The sequence below is a fragment of the Loxodonta africana genome, chromosome X (genome assembly GCF_030014295.1).
Source record: "Loxodonta africana isolate mLoxAfr1 chromosome X, mLoxAfr1.hap2, whole genome shotgun sequence".
Lineage (NCBI taxonomy): Eukaryota > Metazoa > Chordata > Mammalia > Proboscidea > Elephantidae > Loxodonta > Loxodonta africana.
Genome location: NC_087369.1, coordinates 56,531,540 through 56,546,215, shown reverse-complemented (window position 1 = coordinate 56,546,215; position 14,676 = coordinate 56,531,540). Strand labels below are relative to the sequence as shown.

The 14,676-nt window shown below is 39.4% G+C and overlaps 1 protein-coding gene across 4 annotated transcripts in view; it reads right to left on the bottom strand.

Moving 5' to 3' along the window:
• Positions 1 to 6,548, bottom strand: part of ZNF81 (zinc finger protein 81) — a 135,592-nt gene extending 129,044 nt beyond the window's left edge. For 2 of the 4 annotated variants that reach the window (XM_023557903.2, XM_010597716.3), the window contains exon 1: positions 6,273 to 6,390. The gene's annotated coding sequence lies outside the window, so the exon portion shown is untranslated. The other 2 variants (XM_023557902.2, XM_064278228.1) reach the window with 2 other exon arrangements.
• Positions 6,549 to 14,676: the final 8,128 nt, after the last annotated feature.

Genomic DNA, 14,676 nt, shown 5'->3' with positions numbered 1-14,676 from the left:
GCCCTAATACAAGGCATAAACAGAATACAAAACATTACCAAAAATGATGAAGAGAAACCGATAACTGGGAGCTCCTAAAAATCAAACACCTATGCTCATCTAAAGACTTCACCAAAAGAGTAAAAAGACCACCTACAGACTGGGAAAGAATTTTCAGCTATGACATCTCAGACCAGCACCTGATCTCCAAAATCTACATGATTCTGTCAAAACTCAACCACAAAAAGACAAACAACCCAATCAAGAAGTGGGCAAAGGATATGAACACACATTTCTCTAAAGAAGATATTCAGGCAGCCAACAGATACATGAGAAAATGCCCTCGATCATTAGCCATTAGAGAAATGCAAATTAAAACTACGGTGAGATTCCATCTCACTCCAACAAGGCTGGCATTAATCCCCCAAAAAACACAAAATAATAAATGTTGGAGAGGCTGCGGAGAGATTGGAACTCTTATACACTGCTGGTGGGAATGTCAAATGGTACAACCACTTTGGAAATCTATCTGGCGTTATCTTAAACAGTTAGAAATAGAACTAGCATACAACCCAGAAATCCCACTCCTCGGAATATACCCTAGAGATACAAGAGCCTTGACAGAAACAGATACATACACACCCATGTTTATTGCAGCTCTGTTTACAATAGCAAAAAGCTGGAAGCAACCAAGGTGTCCATCAATGGATGAATGGGTAAATAAATTGTGGTATATTCACACAATGGAATACTATGCATCGATAAAGAACAGTGACGAATCTGTGAAACATTTCATAACATGGAGGAACCTGGAAGGCATTATGCTGAGCGAAATTAGTCAGAGGCAAAAGGACAAATATTGTAAAAGACCACTATTATAAGATCTTGAGAAATAGTAAAAACTGAGAAGAACACATACTTTTGTGGTTACGAGGGGGGGAGGGAGGGAGGGAGGGCGGGAGAGGGGTTTTTACTGATTAGTTAGTAGATAACTGCTTTAGGTGAAGGGAAGGACAACACTCAATACATGGAAGGTCAGCTCAATTGGACTGGACCAAAAGCAGAGACGTTTCCAGGATAAACTGAATGCTTCAAAGGTCAGCGGAGCAAGGGCGGGGGTTTGGGAACCATGGTTTGAGGGGACTTCTAAGTCAATTGGCGAAATAATTCTATTATGAAAACACTCTGCACCCCACTTTGAAGTGTGGCATCTGGGGTCTTAAATGCTAACAAGCGGCCATCTAAACTGCATCAATTGGTCTCAACCCACCTGGATCAAAGGAGAATGAAGAGCACCAAGGTCACGCGATAACTATGAGCCCAAGGGACAGAAAGGGCCACATGAACCAGAGACTTACATCAACCTGAGACCAGAAGAACTAGTTGGTGCCCGGCCACAACCGATGACTGCCCTGACAGGGAGCACAATAAAGGACCCCTGAGGGAGCAGGAGATCAGTGGGATGCAGACCCCAAATTCTCACAAAAAGACCATACTTAATGGTCTGACTGAGACTAGAGGAATCCTGGCGGTCATGGTCCCCAAACCTTCTGTTGGCACAGGACAGGAACCATCCCCGAAGACAACTCATCAGACATGAAAGGGACTGGACAGTGGGTAGGAGAGAGATGCTGATGAAGAGTGAGCTATTTGTATCAGGTGGACACTTGAGACTGTGTTGGCATCTCCTGTCTGGAGGGGGGATGGGAGGATAGAGAGAGCTGGAAGCTGGCAAAATTGTCACGAAAGGAGAGACTGGAAGGGCTGACTCATTAGGGGGAGAGCAAGTGGGAGTACGGAGTAAGGTGTATATAAACTTATATGTGACAGACAGACTTGATTTGTAAACGTTCACTTGAAGCTCAATAAAAGTTAATAAAAAAAAAGATGAATGGATAAACAAAATGTGGCACATACATATAATGGAATATTATGCAGCCATAAAGACAAAAATCCTCACAACCGGACCAATAAGTAACATCAAGATAAACGGAGAAAATACTGAAGTTGTCAAGGATTTCATTTTACTTGGATCCACAATCAACACCCAGGGAAGCAGCAGTCAAGAAATCAAAATACGCATTGCATCAGTCAAATCTGCTGCAGGAGACCTCTTTAAACTATTAAAAACCAAAGATGTCACCATGAAGACTAAGGGGCACCTGACCCAAGGCATGGTATTTTCAATAACCTCATATGCATGCAAAAGCTGGACAATGAATAAGGAAGACTGAAGAAGAACTGATACCTTTGAGTTGTGGTGTTGGCAAAGAATACTGAATATACCATGGACTGCCAAAAGAACAAACAAATCCGTCTTGGAAGAAGTACAACCAGAATGGTCCTTGGAGGCAAGGATAGTGAGACTATGTCTCACATATGTTGAACATGTTATCATGAGGGACCAGTCCCTGGAGAAGGACATCATGCTTGGTAAAGTAGAGGGTTAGAGAAAAAGAGGAAGACGTTCAACTAGATTGACACAGTGGCTCTAACAGTGGGCTCAGGCACAACAATTGTGAGGATGGTGCAGAACCAGGCAGTGTTTTGTTCTGCTGTACATAGGGTCGCTATGAGTCAGAATCGACTTGACGGCACCTAACAACGAACAACAACAAAAAAGAGAAATGAATTTTTGATGCATGCCACAACATGGATGAACCTTGAAAATGTTATGCTGAGAGAAATAAATCAGTCACAAAAGCATAAATACTATATGATCTCACCTATATGAAAGAAGCAAATACAGAAGAAATGGGTGAGAGGGAAGAGGATGGGGGGGGCACTGAGTTTATGTTAATGATGGAGGAATATTTTGGGGAGAGATGGTGATGGTGGTGTGGCATGAGAAGTGTGGTCGATATCACTGAATTGTGGGTGGAGAGTTTATTGTGTTGGTGGGTATTTTAGTGTATATGTTTTTACCACAATAAACTGAATGAAAATAAAAATACAAAATATCAAAATTTGTGAGATACAGTTGAAGCAATGTTGAGAGGAATATATATAGCACTAAATGCTTACATTAGAAAAGAAGAAAGGTCTTTTAATCAATAATCTAAGCTCCCGCCTCAAGAAACTAGGAAGAGAAAAAGAAACCCAAAGCAAGCAGAAGGAAGAAAGTACAGCATTTTTATGCAAATAATGCGTGTCTTCTATGTTGGTTTGCCAATCGTGCCCTCTCCTACCTCGAGGTATTTTCATGACTGCACTATGCTAATTTTTTTACAGCAACATGTAAAAAGAAATTGGCATAGCAGTGCTTATGAAAATACCTCACAGGGGAGGGCAAGGTCAGCAAACAAGCGTAGAAGGTATGTGTTAAAAAAAAGGTAATAAATTTAAGAGCAGAAATCAATGAACTTGAAAACAGAAAAACAACAGAGAAATTAAATGAAAACAAGGTTGGTCCTTTAAAAAGACCAATAAAATTTGTAAACTCTAGCAAGACTGATAAAAATTAAAAAAGAGAAGACATACCAATATCAGGAATGAAAATGGATATAACTACAGATCCTGCAACCATTAAAAGAACAGTTTTAAGGGAATACTACAAACAACTTTATGCACATAAATTCAACAACTTAGATAAAATAGTCCAATTCCTCAAAAAACACAAAATAACACAACTCATCCTCTATTAAACAGATTCATCAGAATAAGCCTGTTGTTTTTGTTAGGTGCCATCGAGTCGGTTCCTACTCATAGCGACCCTATGCACAACAGAACGAAACACTGCCTGGTCCTGCGCCATCCTTACAATCATTGTTATGCTTGAGCTCATTGTTGCTGCCACTGTGTCAATCCACCTCGCTGAGGGTGTTCCTCTTTTCCACGGACCCTGTACTCTGCCAAGCATGGTGTCCTTCTCCAGGGACTGATCCCTCCTGACAACATGTCCAAAGTATGTAAGATGCAGTCTCGCCATCCTTGCTTTTAAGGAGCATTCCGGTTGTACTTCTTCCAAGACAGACTTGTTCTTTCTTTTGGCAGTCTATGGTATATTCCATATTCTTCACCAACACCACAATTCAAAGGCATCAATTCTTCTTTGGTCTTCCTTATTCATTGTCCAGCTTTCACATGCATATGATGCAATTGAAAATACCATGGCTTGAGTCAGGCATAGTTTAGTCTTCAAGGTGAGATCTTTGCTCTTCAACACTTTAAAGAGGTCCTTTGCAGCAGATTTACCCAATGCAATGCATCGTTTGATTTCTTGACTGCTGCTTCCATGGGTGTTGATTGTGGATCCAAGTAAAATGAAATCCTTGACAACTTTAAGAATAGGCCTATGACTACTAAAGAAATTGGAAATCGACGCCATAATCAAAAGGCTTCCAAAAGGAAATTTCCAGGACCAGACAGTTCGACTGGAAAACTCTACCCAACATTAAAGAATAATTAGCACCAATTCTACATAATCTTTTCCAGAAAATAGAAGAGAAGGGAACACTCTCTCCAACTCGTTCTATGAACCCTGCATTATCCTAACACCAAAAGCAGACAAAGACAGTACAAAAAAAATTATAGACCAGTATGTCTCATGAACTTAGATGCAAAAATCCTTGAAAAAGTACTACCTAATCCAACCCAGCAATATAAAGAATTATACACCACAACCAGGTGGGGTTTACTCCAGTAATGCAAGGCTGGTTCAGTATCAGTCAATGTAACCCACCACATTAAGAGGCTAAAGAAGAAAAATCACATGATCAAATACATTTGTAAAGAAAAACTGACAAAAGTCAACACCCATTCATAATAAAAACACACAGCAAATAAGGAACAGAGGGGAAATGCCTAAACTTAAATGAGAACATCTGTCAAAAAAAAAAAAAAACAACCTCATAGCTAACATCATACTTAACAGTGAGAAACTGAAGGCTTTTCCCCTAAGTGGGAAACAACACAAGCATGTCCACTCTTGCTACTCTCATTCAATATACTACTGGAAATTCTAGCCAGCAAAATAAAGCAAGAAAAGGAAGGAAAATAAAAGGGATAGATATTGGAAAGAAAAAAATAAAACTGTCTCTACTTGCAGATGACATGACTGTTGGCACAGAAAACCCAAGAAATCTTTTAAAAAAAAAAAGCTATAGACTAAAAAGTGAGTTCAGCAAGATTCAAGGATTCAAAATCAACACACAAAACTCATACTCCCATATATAAGCAATAAACATGTGGAAACTAAGATTAAAAAGAGAATATAATTTACAACTACTCTAAAAAAATTACTTAGGTATACACTTAACAAAACATGTGCAGAACTTGTATGCTGAAGATTACAAAACGCTGTGAAAGAATTCAAAGAAGATATAAATAAATGGAGAGACATACTGTGTTTATGGACTGGAAGGCTTAACATAGTAAAGACGTTAAATCTTCCCGAATTGATGTACAGGTTTGACACAAATTATCAAAATCCCAACAAGATGTTTTGTAGACAGAGAGAAGATTATTCTAAAATTTACATGGAAACGCAAAGGACCTAGAAGAGCTAAAACAATTCTGAAAAATAATAAAGTGAGAGGAATCATTCCACCTAATTTCAAGATTTATTATATTATATAGCTACAGTAATTAAGACAAAGTGGTGTTGGCACAATGGAAGAGAATAGAGAACCCAGAAATAGCCCCACACAATATGGCCAACTGATTTTTGATAAAGGTCCAAAACAATTCAGTGGGGGAAGGATAGTGCTTTCAACAAATGGTGCTTGAGCACTTGCACATCCATGGGGAGACTTAAAATGGACCACTTACAGCAGCAAAGAGATTTGGACAAATCACCATCACAGTGAAGAATGCAGTCTCCTCTCTCAATAATAAAAAAAGCAGACAAAAAGAAAAACGTACAAATTTTGTACGACACAATTAACAACTAAGTAATTAAATATTGTTTTCAACTTACATATAAAACATTTATAAAAATTCAGCACAGATTAGGCCAAAAATCTCATATTTGAAGAAATGAGCTTCACGTAGACATTTTTCCGACCACAGAAGACTAAAGCTAGAAATCCATTAAAAAGATAAAGTTCTGGAAATTGAAAATGCACTTATAAAAATCTCATGGGTAAAAGAAAATTTATTAACTCTTAGAAAACACCTAGAACATAATGCACCAAACCTTGTGGGTCTTAGAGCGAACTTTAGGACCTTAATGTTTACGTTAGAAAAGAAGAAAGCCTGAAAATGAGCGAATTGTCCAACTAAAGTTAGAAAGACGATTCCATCACCGACCACACAAAATACCCCACACTCGCCCACCCTGGCCCCCCCATCACCTCAACATCACTCCGGCAGCGGACCCTTGAAATCCTCCTGACAATAAGTATGAAACCGCTGCTGGAAGCCAAAGCCGCTTCCGGTCGCCACCCCTAGCACCGCCCCTTCACGGTTTTTGGGGATTTGCACGGACCGGGAGGTAGGGCATTACTGTTTGTGTGCATGCGCAAAATCACCTTCGAAGCCGCTGTCAGCCAAGAGTTAGCAAGGAGCCGATAAGGAGTAGGTGCTTTGGGGCTTTTAATGCCCTTTGGCGTCATTGTCAGGTGGGGAACATGGCCGCGCCCATGTAGAGCTTCTCTATGGGGTACGCCATGTTGAACAAATATCCATTCCGTACTGAGAATGAGGACGCCTCTAAATTCACAAAGAAGAAATGAGTGGAGCTGTCCCACAGGTGGCAGGGAGCAGGGGTGGGGACGTTTCTCGGAGAGGGCTTGCAAGAGGAGGAGTCTTTGGATCTGATCTCTACGCATCTGTGTACTGTTTAAAGAAGCTTAGGTTCCTCTTCGAACAAACGCAAAGGCCCCAGAGGCTGTTATCTCCAGGCAAATACCACATGGTGAGAAGAGAAGTCAGGCTGGTTACAAGCCTCTCCTGGAACATACCACAAGGGGAGAGGGGAGGAAATCAGAGTTGTACAAGTCCTCTTAGAATATACCACTGGGGGAAAAAGGAAAGAAGTCATTGTTAGATCCCCCCCCTGCTGTGCTTGAGGGGGCTGGCTGTGGGGTTTAAATGCTCCCATAATCTACTTTACCTCCCACCCCAGCTACTCCAACTAAAATGAAAGTATGTACCAATAATAATTCTTGATGTGTTCTCAGTCTAATGCAATATGTCAATAAAAATATCTTTAAGAAATGCCATTTTTATTTCTTCATAAAATAAAGGCTAAGTAGTGATGATACGGAAACCCTGGTGGCGTAGTGGTTTAGTGCTACGGCTGCTAACCAAAGGGTTAGCAGTTCGAATCCGCCAGGCACTCCTTGGAAACTAGATGGGGCAGTTCTACTCTGTCCTATAGGGCCGCTATGAGTCAGAATCGACTCGGCAGCACTGAGTTTTTGGTTTAGTGATGATACCCTTACTTTGCAACTGTACTTTTACGTCAAGACTCTGACTCTGTCCCTCAACCAGTTTGCTGCCCCTTACCACATCAAATATGGAAACTCTGGAGATGCCACTGCTCTCCTGGGAGATGTCAATGGGGCAGAGAGGGAAGAAGTTGTGCTGTTCTTCATCTAAGAATGCCTACTTACCCTTTAAAACCAAATTAATATATACCAGGAAGCCCTCCTGATGAAGGGAGAAAACTCCGTGCCCTACTAAAGGCCTTTCTAACTCCACAGGTAAGGAAAGCATTTTTTTTTATTGTGCTTTAAATAAAAGTTTGCAATTCAAGTCAGTTTCTCATATAAAAACTTATACACACATTGTTATGTGACCCTACTTGCTCTCCCTACAATGTAACTGCACTCTCCTTCTCTACATCCTGTATTTCCCGTGTCCATTCAACCAGTTCCTGGCCCCTCTGCCTCCTCAGCCACCCTGTCCTCCAGACAGGAGCTGGCCACAGTCCCACGTGTCTACTTGAGCTAAGAAACACATTCCTCACCAGTACCATTTTATGTCTTATAGTGCAGTCTAATCTTTGTCTGAAGAGTTGGCTTCAGGAATGGTTTTAATTTTGAGCTAAACAGAGTCCGGGGCTCATGACCTCTGGGGTCCCTCCAGTCTCAGTCAGACCATTAAGTCTGGTCTTTTTACTAAAATTTGAGGTCTGCAACCCACTTTTCTCCTGATCCATCAGAGATTCTCTGTTGTGTTCCCTGTCAGGGCAGTCATTGGTGGTAGCCGGGCACTGTCCAGCTCTTCCGGTCTCAGGCTGATGGAATCTCTGGCTAATGTGGCCCTCTCTGTCTCTTGTGCTCATATTTTCTATGCGTCTTTGGTGTTCTTCATGCTCCTTTGCTCCAGGTGGGTTGAAACCAATTGATGCATCTTAGATGGTGACTTACTAGCTTTTTAAGACCCCAGACACCAGTCACCAAAGTGGGATGCAGAACACTTTTCTTAATAAATTTTGTTATGCCAATTGACCTAATGTCTCCTGAAACCATGGTCCCCAGACCCCCTGCCCTGCTACTCTGTCCCTCAAAGTGTGTGTTTGTATTCAGGAAACTTCTTAGCTTTTGGTTTAGTCCAGTTGTGTTGACTTCTCCTGTATTGTGTGCTGTGCTTTCCTTCCCCTAAAATAATTCTTGTCTAATAAAATCTAATTAGTGAATACCCCTCTCCTTCCCTCACAGCTCATGTAACCATCAAAGAATGTTTTCTTCTGGGTTTAAACCTTTCCTTGAGTTCCTATAATAGTGGTCTCACACAATATTTGTCCTTTTGTGAATAATTTCACTTAGCATAATGCCTTCCAGATTCCTCCATGTTATGTTTCACAAATTCATCATTGCTCTTTATTGTTGCATTGTATTCCACTGTGTGAATATACCATAATTTGTTTACCCATTCATCCTTTGATGGTCACCTTGGTTGTTTCCATCTTTTCTAAGCAGTGCTGCAGTAAACATGGGTGTGCATATATCTATTCATGTGAGGGCTCTTATTTCTCTAGGATATAGTCCAAGGAGTGGGATTGCTGGATCGTATGGGTAAACAAATTATGGTATATTCACACTTTTTATGGAAGTGACAAATCGATTTCCAAAGTAGTTTTACCATTTTACATTTCCACCAGCAGTGTATAAGTGTTCCAGTCTCTCCACAACCTCTCCAAAATTTATTATTTTGTGTTTTTTGGATTAATGCCAGCCTTGTTGGGGTAAGGTGGTATGTCATTGTAGTTTTGATTTGCATTTCTCTAAAGACTGATGATTGTGAGCATTTCCTCATGTACCTGTTAGCTGCATGAATGTCTTCTTCGGTGATATTACTTTTCATATCCTTTGCCCATTTTTGAACTGGGTTATTTGTCTTTTTGTTGTTGAGGTTTTATAGTATCATGTAGATTTTACAGATCAGACGCTGATCAGAAATGACATAGCTAAAACCTTTTTCCCAGTCTGTAGGTAATCTTTTTACTCTTTTGGTGAAGTCTTTGGATGAGCATAGGTGTTTGATTTTTAGGAGCTCCCAGTTGTCTAGTTTTTCTTCTGCCTTGTTTAGTAATGTTTTGTATACTGTTTATGCCACGTATTAGGGCTCCTAGCATTGTCCCTATTTTTTCTTCCACAGTCTTCATCGTTTTAGATTTTATACATTTTGAATTAGTGTTTCTACATGGTGTGAGCTATGGGTCTTGTTTCATATTTTTTGCAGATGGATATCCAGTTATGCCAACACCATTTGTTAGACTGTCTTTTCCCCATTTGACGGGCTTTGGGCCTTTGTCAAATATCAGCTGCTCAAAGGTGAATGAATTTATGTCTGGATTCTCAGTCCTGTTACATTGGTCTATGTATCTGTTCTTGTACCAGTTCCAGGGTGTTCTGACTACCGTAGCAGTATAATAGGTTCTAAAATGAGATAGTGTGAGGCTTCCCACTTTGGTCTTTTTCAGTAATGCTTTGCTTATCCAGGGCCTCTTCCCTTTCCATATGAAGTTATTGATTTGTTTCTCCAACTCATTAAAAAATACCATTGCAATTTGAATCGGGATTGCATTGTATCTATAGATCGCTTTGGGTAGAATAGACATTTTCACAATGTTGACTCTTCCTATCAATGAGCAAGGTATGTTTTTCCACTTACGTAGGTCTCTTAGTTTCTTGCAGTAGTGTCTTGTGGTTTTCTTTGTATAGGTCTTTTACGTCTCTGGTTAGATTTATTCCTAAGTATTTTATCTTCTTGGCAGCTATGGTAAATGGTATTGATTTGGTGATTTCCTCTTCAACGTTCTCTTTGTTGGTGTAGAGGAATCCAACTGATTTTTTTATGTTTATCTTGTATCCTGATTCTTTGTTGAACTGTTCTATTAGTTCCAATAGTTTTACTGTGGATTCTTAGGGTTTTCTGCGTATAAGATCGTATCATCTGCAAAAAGAACTACATTTACTTCTTCCTTACCAGTTTGGATGCCCTTTATTTCTCCTTCTAGCCTAACTGCTCTGGCTAGGACCTCCAGCACAATGCTGACTAAGAGTGGTGATAAAGAGCATCCTTGTCTGGATACTGTTCTCAAGGGGAATGCTTTCAGACTCTCTCCATTTAGGATAATGTTGGCTGTTCGTTTTGTATAAATGCCCTTTATTATGTGGAGGAATTTCCTATTTTGCTGAGAGTTTTTATCATGAATGGGTGTTGAACTTTGTCAAATGCCTTTTCTGCATCAATTGATAAGATGATGTGGTTCTTGTCTTCTGTTTTATTTATGTGACGGATTACATTGATTGTTTTTCCAATGTTGAACCATCCCTGCATACCTGGTATGAACCCCCCTTGGTCATGGTGAATTATTTTTTGATATGTTGTTGAATTCTAATGCCTAGAATTTTATTAAGGTCTTTTGTGTTTAAGTTCATGAGGGATATTGGTCTGTAATTTTCTTTTTCTGTGGTGTCTTTACCTGGTTTTGGTATCAGGGATATGCTAGCTTCACAGAATGAGTTTGGGAGTATTCCATCCTTTTCTATGCTCCGAAATACCTTTAGTATTAGTGGTGTTAACTCTTCTCTGAAAGTTTGGTAGAATTCTCCTGTGAAGCCATCTGGGCCAGGGCTTTTTTTCATTGGGAATTTTTAAATTACCTTTTCAATTTCTTCTTTTGTTATAGGTTTATTTAGTTGTTCTTATCTTGGTAGGTAGTGTGTTTCTAGAAATTTGTCCATTTCCTCTAGGTTTTCAAATTTGCTAAAGTACAATTTTTCATAGTATTCTGTTATGGTTCTTTCAATTTTAGATGGGTCTGTTGTAGTATTGCCAATCTCATTTCTTATTCGGGTTATTTGCTTCCTCTCCTGTTTTTCTGTACTCAATTTTGCCAGTGGTTTATTGATTTTGTTGATCTTTTCAAAGAACCACCTTTGGTGTTGTTAACTCTTTCAATTGTTTTTCTGTCCTCTAATTCTCCTCTAATTTTTATTATTTGCTTTCTTCTGGTGCCCGAGGGCTTCTTTTGCTGCTCTTTTTCTACTTATTTGAGCTGTAGGGATAGTTCTTTGATTTTGGCACTTTCTTCTTTTTGCATGTGTGCATTTATTGCTATAAATTGACCTCTGAACACCGCTTTTGCTGTGTCCCAAAGGCTCTGATAGAAAGTGTTTTCATTCTCATTTGATTCTATGAATTTCTTTATTCCATCCTTAATTTCTTCTATAACCTAGTAGTTTTTTAGCAAGGTGTTATTCAGTTTCCAGGAAACCCGGGTGGCATAGTGGTTAAGTGCTACAGCTGCTAACCAAAAGGTCGGCAGTTCAAATCCACCAGACACTCCTTGGAAACTCTGTGGGGCAGTTCTACTCTGTCCTACAGGGTCACTATGAGTCGGAATCGACTTGACGGCAACAGGTTTGGTTTTTTGGGGTTTTTTTGTTCAGTTTCCATGTGTTTGATTTTTTTTTCCTTGCTTGTTCTGTTATTGATTTCTACATTTATGGCTTTGTGGTCAGAAAAGATGCTTTGTAATATTTTTATGTTTTGGATTCTGTTAAGTCTTGCTTTATGACCTAATATGTGGTCTATTCTGGAGAATGTTCCATGTACATTGGAAAAGAAAGTATACTTGGCTGCTGTTGGGTGGAGTGTTCTGTATGTGTCTATGAGGTCAGGTTGGTTGATCGTGGCATTTAGATCTTCCGTGTCTTTATTGAGCTTCTTTCTGGATGTTCTGTCCTGCACTGAGAGTGGTTTACTGAAGTCTCCTACTATTATTGTAGAGCTCTCTATCTCTCTTTTCAATGCTGTTAGAGCTTTTTTAATGTATTTTGGAGCCCTGTCGTTGGTGCATAAATATTTATTATGGTTATATCCTCCTGGTATATTTACCCTTTATTCATTATATAGTTTCCTTCCTTGTTCTTTGTGGTGGATTTTACCTTAAAGTCTATTTTGTCAGAAATTAATATTGCCACTCCTCGTCTTTTTTGATTGTTATTTGCTTGATATATTTTTTTCCATCCTTTGCATTTTCGTTAGTTTGCATCTTTAAGTCTAAGGTGTAGCTCTTGTAGGCACCATACAGACGGATCATGTTTTTTCATCCATTCTGCTATATTCTTTCTCTTTATTGGTGCATTTAGTCCATTTACATTCAGTGTAATTATCGATAGGTATGAGTTTAGTGCTGTCATTTTGATGTCTTTTTTGTGTTTTTGACAGTTTCTTTTTTCCACTTAATTTTCTATGCTGAGTAGTTTTTCTTTATATATTGTCTTTTCCTCTTTTTATTGTTGTTGCTTTTGTATTTGCTGAATCTTTATGTTTTTCTTGTTTTTTATTCTGATGTGTAGGATAGTTCGTTTCCATTGTGGTTACCTTAATATTTGCCCCTATTTTTCTAAGTTTAAAACAAACTTTTCCTTCTTTATATCTCCTTGACTTCCTCACCATATGAAAGATCTATGACTACATTATTTTTAGTCCCTCTTTTTTGATTTAATACTGTTATCTTTTACAACATTTGAGCATTTTAGCTTTCATCTATTTTTGTGATTTCCCTATCTGTGTTGACATCTGAGAAACCCTGGTGGTGTAGTGGTTAAGAGCTACAGCTGCTAACCAAGAGGTCGGCAGTTCAAATCCACCAGGCACTCCTTGGAAACTCTATGGGGCAGTTCTACTCTGTCCTATAGGGTCGCTATGAGTCAGAATCGACTTGATAGCAGTGGGTTGGGGTTGGGTTGACATCTGGTTGCTCTGTCCTGTGTTATAGTCTTGTGTTATCTGATGTTATTGATTTTCTAACCAGTGGACTCCCTTTAGTGTTTCTGGTAATTCTGGTTTGGTTTTTGCAAATTCCCTAAACTTCCATTTATCTGGAAATCTAATTTCGCCTTCATATTTGTGAGACAGTTTTGCTGGATATGTAATTCTTGGCTGGCAATTTTTTTTTCCTTCAAGGCTTTATGTATGTCATCCCATTGCCTTCTTGCCTGCATGGTTTCTCCAGAGTAGTCTGAACTTATTCTTATTGACTGTCATTTGTAGGTGACTTTTCATTTATCCTTAGCCACTATTAAAATTCTCTCTTTATCTTTGGTTTTAGCAAATTTGATTATAATATGTCTTGGTGACTTTCTTTTGGGGTCTACCCTAGGTGGGGTTCAGTGACCTTCCTGGATAGATATCTTCTCATCTTTCAAGATATCAGGGAAGTTTTCTGCCAACAGATCTTCAACAACTCCCTCTGTATTTTCTGCTAACCCCCCAACCCTGTTCTGGTACTCCAATTATTCGTAGGTTATTTCTCTTGAAAGTGGCCCACATAATTCTTAGGGATTCTTCATTATTTTAATTCTTTTATCTGATTTTTCCTCAAATATGTTGGTGTCAACTGCTTTATCTTCAATCTCACTAATTCTGACTTTCATTTCCTCAATTCTTCTCCTCTGATTTTCTACTGAGTTGTCTAATTCTAAAATTTTATTCTTAATCTTCTGAGTTTCTGTTTGCTGTCTCCCTATGGATTCTTGTAGCCTGTTAAATCTGTCGTTATACTCTTCTCTGATCTTCTTAAGTTCCTCTAATGTTACATCTGTACATTCCTTGGCTTGTTCTGGATTTTGCCTGATCTCCTTCCTGATCTCTTGAAGAGTTCTGAATATTAGTCTTTTGTATTCTACCTCTGGTAGTTCCAGGAAGTTCTCTTCATCTGGAAGGTATTTTGAGTCTTTTTTTAGGAGCTTGCTGAAGCCGTCATGGTCTGCCTCTTTATATGATTTGGTATTGACTATTGTCTCTGAGCCATCAATAAGTCATTGTATTTACTTATTTTATGTTTCCTTACTGTGTCCTAGCTTCTTGTTTTGTTTTGTTTTGATATGCCCAAATAGGCTGCTCGAGTGAGCCAGTTTGATTATTGGTGCCTTTGAAGCTCTAACGTCCTGTCACCAGGTGGTTAGAGTTGTTACTAGGTATATGAGCCCAGGAGTCCATTTACTTTTCTTGTATGGATTCAGCGCAGGTGTCCAGGTATTTGGTCACCAAGTGTGTGGTGCAGACTCTCAACTACAGTCTTAGATGAGCAGGGGTCATTGGTGTAGGCACAGGTATCTGGCTGCAATAGGGGGTCATGCGCTGAGCAAAGCAGGGGACTGACAACCACTCATGAGTGCCTGTGAGGAAAGCATGTCCTGTTCCCTAGGGCACCTAGGTGGATGGGTTTTGCATCTGGACTATGGGCACCCAATGCTGTTGGCTGTAAGGACTGGGAGGTACCACTTTTCCTTG